Source organism: Macaca fascicularis, chromosome 2, assembly GCF_037993035.2.
Source record: "Macaca fascicularis isolate 582-1 chromosome 2, T2T-MFA8v1.1".
Lineage (NCBI taxonomy): Eukaryota > Metazoa > Chordata > Mammalia > Primates > Cercopithecidae > Macaca > Macaca fascicularis.
Window position 1 is genome coordinate 11,585,593 of NC_088376.1, and position 7,389 is coordinate 11,592,981.

At 44.5% G+C, this 7,389-nt stretch overlaps 1 pseudogene; it reads left to right on the forward strand.

Moving 5' to 3' along the window:
* Nucleotides 1-4,304: 4,304 nt before the first annotated feature.
* LOC102123090 (large ribosomal subunit protein eL29 pseudogene) lies at nt 4,305-4,888 on the forward strand (annotated as a pseudogene).
* The last annotated feature ends 2,501 nt before the right edge of the window (nt 4,889-7,389 follow it).

A 7,389-nucleotide genomic window follows, 5' to 3' on the forward strand; every position in this document is an offset into this window, starting at 1 on the left:
GCAATAAACTCCTGTTGTTTACAAGCCGTTCAATTTATGGTGTTTTTGTTATAGCAGCCCAAACAGACTAACACATCCCCCATTCCTCCCCCAACCCTTGACCTCAACCTTAGCCAATATATAATATTTTTAGGTAATACATTGTGCAGTCATCATTTCAGACAGCTTAAGGATTAATACACATAATGCCTTACACATAATTTTCATTTACAACAATCCACCTGCAAATAATACGTTCATAACACTTTTGAATTGGAGGTGATGTTTCATGGGGGGGGGGGAAGACAGTAAGCATTGAAAATGTCCTCCCAAATCTTTCTTCCCCACCCACTACAGATGCTCATCAAGTTCCTTAAATAAACCTCACAGCTCTCCTCTTCATGTCAGGTCTCCTCTTCAGTACATGTTGTCTAATATGAGGATAGGTTCAGGGGCCTAAAAGAACTGTGGTTTGCCTGTGCCCACCATGTTGGCTTTCAATGCTTCTAGCCTTATGGATAATGACTATATATATATACACAGCTAGTCTAGTAAGTCTGTAGAACTCAAGTTTAAAAGTAGAAAGAAAATAGCAGCATGCTCAGCCCCCTTGCCGTGTGATGCCCTGTGCCACTATGGAGCTCTGCAGACTCCCCGCCTGCATGAAAGCTCTCACCAGATACAGTCCATTGACCTTGGACTTCTCAGCCTCCATAACTGTAAGAAATGAATTCCTTTGCTTTATTAAAAGAGAGAGAGAGAGAGAATGACAGCATCTCTAATTTAAGCGCACAGGGATGGCTCCTGCTGATTGCTGTGCGGCAGACCTGCACAGATGGGCTGATAAAGCAGAGTGGGGGCAGAAAAGAAGAGTGTTAGAATGCAGGGGCTGGAAACTAGGAATAGGTCTCATGAAAGGATCACAGCCACAAGACTGGGAGGATGGCTGGCCCCACAGCCCCGAGTACAGCAAGAAGTGACTTGCTGGCTCCAGAAACCTCAGAGTAGAACATGGGCATGGTGAGATCAGGATAGGTCAGAGAAATAGACCTATACAGGCCGGGCGCGGTGGCTCAAGCCTGTAATCCCAGCACTTTGGGAGGCCGAGACGGGCGGATCACGAGGTCAGGAGATCGAGACCATCCTAGCTAACCCAGTGAAACCCCGTCTCTACTAAAAAAATACAAAAAACTAGCCAGGCAAGATGGCGGATGCCTGTAGTCCCAGCTACTCGGGAGGCTGAAGCAGGAGAATGGCGTAAACCCAGGAGGCGGAGTTTGCAGTAAGCTGAGATCCGGCCACTGCACTCCAACCTGGGCAACAGAGCGAGACTCTGTCTCAAAAAAAAAAAAAAAAAGAAATAGACATATACATATCATGTGGTCACATGAGTAGTTAGGCTGCCCTTCATCCAACTATCTCCTGTGTCCAACCCCATCCTAGGTCCTTGGGAAGACACGAGGAGAAACCAAGACTCTGTTCCCAAATCACATATTTTTAAGCAAAATATCTCGGTTCATAAAAATAATTTTCATGTGTTGAACATCTACTCATAAGCTATGCCCAGGAGACCAGATACACTGATAATGGTAGGGAATACAAGAACTCGGGGACTCTGAGGAAGCAAAGATGCTTGTAATAAATTCTCTCAAAAAGATTCAGGAAATTGGCTTCTCTTGGGAGACTTCTATCAGAACCAAAGTAGAAATTGCCTCCTATGTATTAATGATCTAAGGATGACAGTTAGAATAACTTGCAGGAATAGTCAGTGTTTTGTGCAAGAGGTTACATGGGTCAATGAAACTTCTTTGCATTAATTTCTTTGGGGAGAAAAGAATCAGTATTTGCTGCCTGTTGGTGATCTGTCCCAATCCTGCGTCTGTAAGGTCTCATGTTTTTAGAAATCAGTTTTTAACAGCGTTTTTTCTGATGTTACAGGTAACATTTGCTTTAGAAAATTCGGAAAAGTCAGACAAAGTTAAAGAAGCAAGGGGGAAAAATTGTCAGCCCATCAACCACAAACAGAATTAACCATTTGGCCTATTTTCTTCCAGTTATTTCCTGGGCATTTTTCCACAACTTTCTATAGTTAAAATTATAATGTACATACAGTGATATCCTGCTTTTCTCCCCCATTTAAATATGTCATAAGTATTTCCTATGTGTATTTAACAATAAATGTAGTCATTCAGTTTAGCCCTTATTACATGCAAAGCAAGCATTCTTCAGCAAATTATTCGTGGTTTATTGTACTAATCGTTGGCTATACAAGAGACAGTTTAGTGGTTGAGAGGACTCTTAAGTCAGGTTTGAATCCTGACTCTTCTACCTCCTAGCTTCATGACTTTGGACAAATTACTTAACTTCTCTGGCTCTGTTTCCTTAACTGTAAAGTGAGGATAATAGTATCTGCCCCATAAAGTTATTTTAATTAATAAATGGACTGGGCGTGGTGGTTCACACCTGTAATCCCACCACTTTTGGAGGCTGAGACAGATGGATCAACTGAGGTCAGGAGTTCAAGACCAGCCTGGCCAACATGGTGAAACCCCGTCTCTACCAAAAAATACAAAAATTAGCCAGGCGTGGTGGTGGGCACCCATAATCCCAGCTACTCAGGAGGCTGAGGCAGGGAGAATCGCTTGAACCCGGGAGGTGGAGGTTGCAGTGAGCTGAGATTGCGCCATTGCATTCCAGCCTGGGCAACAGAGCGAGACTCTGTCTCAAAATAAATAAATAAATAAATAACAAATGAATTAATAACAAGAAAAGTGCTTAAAGCAATATCTGGCACAGTAAGCACAGAATAAGCAGTAGCTATTAACAATATGTGAATGCATCATAAATTATTCAACCATTATCCTGCAGCTGGACATTAAGGTTGTTTTTGGTCACGCCTGTAATCCCAGCACTTTGGGAGGCAGAGGCAGGCAGATCATGAGGTCAAGAGTTCGAGACCAGCCTGGCCAACATAGTGAAACCTTGTCTCTACTAAAAATACAGAAAAATTAGCTGGGCATGGTGGCGGGCGCCTGTATCATGACGAGCTAATTTTTTGTGTTTTTTGTAGAGATGGGGTTTCATCATGTTGCCCAGGCTGGTCTCGAATTTCTGATCTCAAGTCATTTGCCCACTTCACCCTCCCAAAATGCTGGGATTATAGGCATGGGCCATGGCACCCAGCTAGTGAAGCTGAATTCTTTTTTTTTTTTTTTTCCAGACAGAGTCTCGCTCTGTCACTAAGGCTGGAGTGCAGTGGTGTGATCCTGGCTCACTGCAACCTCCACCTCCGAGATTCAAGCGATTCTCTTGCCTCAACCTCTCAAGTTGCTGGGATTACAGGTACCCGCCACCACACCTAGCTAATTTTTGTATTTTAGTAGAGATGGGGTTTCACCATGTTAGCCAGGCTGGTCTTGAACTCCTGACCTCAGGTGATCTGCCCGCCTCAGCCTCCCAAAGTGCTGGATTACAGGCACGAGCCACGGCACTCAGCCAGTGATGCTGAATTGTTAACCAAAATATTTGACTAATTACAGCAAGTGACGACCAGCACTGAGTCCTGGTGACTTGAACATTCAATTCAAAGGATTACGCCATCACTGACTGCGTTTTATTCACATGTGTTTTCTACATCTCTCCCCCAGGAGAGCCAATATTTGATGAGAGAGGCCACATAACACACAGCACACCAGTTTAGGAGTCAACAGGCCGGCATTCCACATTAAACCCTCACAACCCAGCCTGCAGACCTCAGCCAAGGCACTTGCCCTTTCTTGTTCTCAGTTTACTACTTTATGAAACAAGGGCAGTTGGGCAAAAGTTGTTTTCAAGCCTGGCTGAACTTTGGAGCCACCTGCTGAAATTGTTTATAGTATAAATCCTCATTCTCCTCCCCAAGATTTAATGGTTCTGAGGTCAGATGCTGGGTATCTATAATTGTTAACAAATTTCCCAGGCAATGCTGATGAGCTGTAGGATTTACAGACAAGTCAACTGGGTTACCTCTAAGGCTCTTTCTAGCTTCTCACAAAGAAATTCCTCTAAAGGGGAAAAGGCCACCAACCATGCCCGAACATGTTCGTGCTCCATCACCAAGGGAGCCCTCTCTGCGGTGCTGCCCTTTGCCAAGGGACTGTGGGCTTTAGACAGTAGCTGCATGGCTGCAGCCTCAGCCACATTCTCAATGATTATCATCACCGGTAGTTAATTGAGCACAAATAGCTGTGCAATAACCTTTGGAAAAAGCCACATTTGTTATCATTAAGATATTTCCTGCTCTTCTAACTGTAGGTGCTTCAGGAGCCGTGGCTTAAAGTGCAGACATGACCAGGTCCAAGAACCACACCACACACAACCAGTCCTGAAAATGGCACAGAAATGGTATCAAGAAACCCCGATCACAAAGATACGAATCTCTTAAGGGGATGGACCCCAAGTTCCTGAGGAACATGCGCTTTGCGAAGAAGCACAAGAAGGGCCTGAAGAAGATGCGGGCCAACAGTGCCAAGGCCATGAGTGCACGTGCCGAGGCTATCAAGGCCTCGTAAAGCCCAAGGAAGCTAAGCCCAGGATCCCAAAGTACACCCTGAAGTGTGTGCGACTTCAGCCACAAGCTCGATGGACTTGCCTACACTGCCCACCCCAAGCTGGGGAAGCATGCTCGTGCCTGCATTGCCAAGGGGCTCAGGCTATGCTGGCCAAAGGCCAAGGTTAAGGACCAAACCAAGGTCCAGGCTGCAGCTCCAGCTTCAGTTCCAGCTCAGGCTCCCAAAGGTGCCCAGGCCCCTACAAAGGCTTCAGAGTAGGTATCTCTGTGTGCCAACGTGAGGACAGAAGGACTGGTGCAACCACCCCCTCCCCCTGCACCGCCCACCGGCTGCCATCGGTATGGGGCTGGGGTCCTCCTGTGCTGTTTGTACAAATAAACCTGAGGCAGGAAAAAAAAATGTTATTTCCTAAAGTTTAAACGCCTCCCTATGAAACTACATTAATTTTCTGGTCCCTCTTTGTACAGGGCTCAAGGTAAAACCTTTGGCAGCTCCCTATTAGGAATCTGAGTGCACATGGATATTGATTCTGTTTCTTGAAGGAAAAGAAAAAAGAGGAAAAAAAAAATCCCTGAGCATACAGCCTCAGCATCCTCCTGGCAGGAGCTGATGGAGGAGGTGGTGATTTGGATTAACCTATAACCAGCTCTGCTAAGGTCTAAGTGTTCGGACAATAACATGTGCATTTGTGAAGCACTGAAATGGTTCAGTGCAGGAAATAGCCCCTGAACAGTGCAGCCTTTTCCATTACAGTCTTACTTGGTGATATCATAAAGCACTCAACTGTCCAGTTCAATTAGCAAGCAGGCAGTCTATAATAAGAGCCTGCACTTCTCTAACCAGACAGGCTCAGACAAGGCCATGACGTGAAGGCCCCAGAACTTCATCCAGGAAGCAGGGACTCCAGCTCAGGCCCACTGAGGTGGAAGATTTGTGTGTGTTCGTGACTGTCTGGGGGAACGTAAGCACAGGCACGTGTGTTAACCATATATATGATTATATTCAAAGGGTTGGATTCAATCTGCTTGGGGTCCCAACCCACCAGCTGGGCTGTAATTCTACAAACCAAGTTCCTCTGTGAGGCCTTTCTCAAACTTACAGGAAGGATTGTTATTAGGAAACACATTTTCTTCCCCAGAACAGACGCAAAGGTCTTAAATCCATTCAGAGTGGACTATTGAGGAAGTATTTTACTGCAGAATCTGGGACTTCTCTGGTGGTTGGGTTAAGGTAAAAGGGGTACACTGTGCCTGCTTGATTCATCTACTCACTTTAATATGCATTACACATTTAGAGGACTTGCAAGGTGCATTCCTATACATTTTTCAATTGATTCTTATTTTACTGATAAATCAACTGAGTTCTAGAAAGCATAATAACTTACCAAAGATCACCAGCTAATAAGTGGTAGCAGCTGGACTAGAGCCCAGATCTTCTGACTCTGTTGTAAAGGCTAATAAAGGGCCAGAGAGTAGCCCAGAAAAATGTATAAAGAACAAAAGACTTGAGAAAAAGCAGAAATTTCAGTGCTTGCCCTTCATAATGAGGTTCCTGAGAGGAATCAGGACCTGCTCATTATTTTCTGACTTTTCATGCTGCTTGGGGATCATTAGCCTGGGTTTTCAGCCTGTCTTTTCAAAGTGCCAAGAAAAATGTGTAACGTGATAAGTGGAGGTTATAGAGAATGGCCAGAAGTCTGGTGGGATGTTGCTGTTGTTGCTGGGGAGAAGAAAGAAGACGCTCATTTGAGATGGCTTTGTGTGAATCTGGACTTATGATAACACATTTCCTTCACCCCAGTGTTTCTGACATAGAGTCGGGGTAGTTTTACTGCTTCAAAGATCTCACTAGCTAGAAGAAATTGTAATTTCCATTGGTTACTGAGGTGAAATAGAGCGTGGTTGAGATTAGGATCTGGATATTCCAGAATGATCTAAGAGATAATAATGACTTCCTCAAATTACTGAAGCAGGAGCTGAAATGGTTATGATATTTAATCCTCATAAAGACCTTGGGAGGTGTGCGTCATTAACCGCATTTGGAAATGAGATTACTAAGGCTTAGCAGGTTTGAATAACTGGCCAAAGGCTTGTAATTGCCAAAGATGGAAATTGAACTAGGATGTGTACGACTTCAGAGCCACTCTTTAACCAATAGGCTCACTCGTTCTTCGTTGGAGGCAAAGTGAGGGGAGGATGACCTGACTGTCTCCTCACTGTCTCTTCCACTAGGACTTGCTTCTTCATTGCTCTGAAAAGCCTCCTTCATCTCTCTCCGCCTTCAAGCCATCCTCTAAGGTCTGGTTCAATCCTAAGCTCCTCCTGGAAGCCTGGCATCCACATTAATCTCTTCCTTCTCTGAAGTAGACACATGCAGAAATTCCTGGGACTGTACCTTTTGTTTTCTCATGTACTTGATGTATAACTAAATGGAATGTGGTTTTTATTTTTTATTCAATGTAATTTATTTATTTATTTATTTATTTTTGAGACAGAGTTTCCCTCTTGTTGCCCAGGCTAGACTGCTTTGATATGATCTCAGCTCACCACAAACTCCGCCTCCCGGGTTCAAGCAATTCTCCTGCCTCAGCCTCCTTGGTAGCTGGGATTACAGGCATGTGCACCACACCCGGATAATTTTATATTTTTAGTAGAGCTGTTTTTTCTCGATGTTGATCAGGCTGGTCTCGCACTCCCAACCTCAGGTGATCCACCTGCCTCGGCTCCCAAAGTGCTGGGATTACAAGCGTGAGCCACCGCGCCTGGCCTGGAATTTGGTTTTTAAAACCCTTTCAGATAAATAGGCATTAGGTGTTTCGTAGAAACACACTTTGTTTTACATAAATAACTCCACAAATAAG